The 2,151-nt window shown below is 41.3% G+C and overlaps 1 non-coding gene across 1 annotated transcript; it reads left to right on the forward strand.

Annotated features, from left to right (window-relative positions):
* Positions 1-690: 690 nt before the first annotated feature.
* On the forward strand, positions 691-763 carry TRNAR-ACG. The gene has a single exon. It is a non-coding gene; the product is annotated as a tRNA-Arg (tRNA).
* The last annotated feature ends 1,388 nt before the right edge of the window (positions 764-2,151 follow it).

Consider the following 2,151-nt stretch of genomic DNA (forward strand, 5'->3'; position numbering starts at 1 on the left):
TTCTCCGTGAAAAACAGACGAACCACAGATGCTATCCATGTTGTGTCCGTGATTTTCACTGACCCATAGACTTCCATGGGCGAGTTTCGTCCGCCTCATGGACCAAAGTAGTGCACGTCTCCGTGATTTTTTTTAAAGCCGCAAGCCCCCGTTTTGCAACTTTTTAAACGCCCTAGGTCGGCATCTCGTCATAAATTAGGCGCTTACTCCGGAAGCACAGGGGCAATTAAAGACAGGTATTTGATAAATGGCCCCCAAATTCTCCAAATTATTTTATTAGATTTTTTATCTCTACAATTTACAAATTCAATATAGTGGAAACACACACATTTGAAATTCCTGTTTTGGTCCAGCAGGTGTCAGTATTCATCTCCTTTTTCTTTATTATCACATGATTTGTCAAAGGAGCACAGTTTTTAAAATTATGTACAACTGATGAAATCTCCAAAGTAATGCAATTTCAGTAAAAAAAAAAAATATGATTTTCATCTTCATAGAGTTGGAGATAAAACTTTTAATACCTTTTATTATTAATATTCAATGTCAATTATTGAAATATTTTTTTTAGAAGAAAAAAACTGTAATAACAATTGTATACTTATTACTGCTAATAAGAAAACGATTGAGTTGCAGAGGACCACTGACGTGAGGACTCCCCCAAAGATGAACAATCTCAGTAGGAGCCTTAAGGGGCCAGTGGCGCAATGGATAACGCGTCTGACTACGGATCAGAAGATTGTAGGTTCGACTCCTACCTGGCTCGAGTTTTTTTTTTTCCCCCCACCAAATACTAAAATATTTCTTTTATTTAGTTGTACACAGAAAAAGTTATAATATAAACATATTACATGAACAATAAGGAGAAGAGTAGAAGACAATCAGCCAAGCATCTACAGATTAAGTTCATTCAACTACAATCATGCTTTTGGTCTTCCCCCTCTCCTGCATTTCCTCCATTGTCAAAATTCTCACCCGTCTCTTCATGCTCCTGCTTATTGCTCAATTAGAAAGCTACGCGCCATTGACCCTCAGAAACTTACAGACTCTCTGAAGTCAGCATTGTCCCCAGCCACCTCCTTCTCCTCCCCTGATTTGCCTGAAAAACGCTTCAATCAGTGGCGCCCATAGCAAAGACCAAACCAGGCCCCCCACACAGGACAGAAGGGTTTCCGCCTAAATCCCTTTCAATAATCGTTGGGCCATTTTTCCATGGCCTCATTTGCTAAAAGTTGTTCCTCAAGAGGGTAGAGTCCTGACCAAGTTTTCACCTCCAGTAGAAGAGGAGATGATCCCAACTAAGACTGGGCCCCCTCTTGAGCTGGACCCCATAGCAGTCGCATGGTAGTTACACCCCTGGCTTCAATGATACCCAAATAAGCACCCTGGATGGAGTAGCGCCCCCTATACTCAGAATCTCCTAACACAGATTGAAGTAACCCTGGAACACTCAAACTCAGCCTGACAGATCCAAAAGTACCCTTAGATAGTTATAGTTATTCCTTTCCAACCCCGTCATGTGTCATTGTGTTCTCAATAGAGAGAGGTGAATAAGCTGTTGTCAGAAACCATCAGTACCCGGTTATCTACCTTTAGGGAAAAATAATTGGGCATATCTGAATTTAACATGCCTGACCATTCTTTCCCCCCGACATATACTGATGGTCATCCTTCTGTCCCACTGATATTGGTGGGATTGGCTGATGTTCATCTAATGCTTCTGGCCTACCCAGAATATATCATATAAAATATAATATATAACATAAAATATACAGCCTCATGGTTACTAAGCCAGGCATTTATAACTTCTAAAAGGAAAAATAAATGATTGGTAAAACATAGATGCTTCAGAATTGTCATTACATGCAAGTAGTTTCTAAAACGAGGTTACAGGACTGAATACTTAAGGGGTTAAAGGGGTTGTCCAACTTTATCCCCAATTTGTCCAGAACAGTGTTGTTCATAAAGGAAGAACACACTCATTTTCTCATTGCCAATCTGTTCCAGTACCACGGGTCCGGGAAAGCTCCTTCCGGTCCCCGATGTCCAGATGGGGGTCACATATGCCCATGGAGCCAGCCAGTGGCCACAGTTGTGAGATGTCCTCAAGTGGCACGTGACCCAGCAGTTACGTGCCAATAGGGGACATGTTAT

This window comes from Bufo bufo, chromosome 8, assembly GCF_905171765.1.
Source record: "Bufo bufo chromosome 8, aBufBuf1.1, whole genome shotgun sequence".
NCBI classification, from domain to species: Eukaryota; Metazoa; Chordata; class Amphibia; order Anura; family Bufonidae; genus Bufo; species Bufo bufo.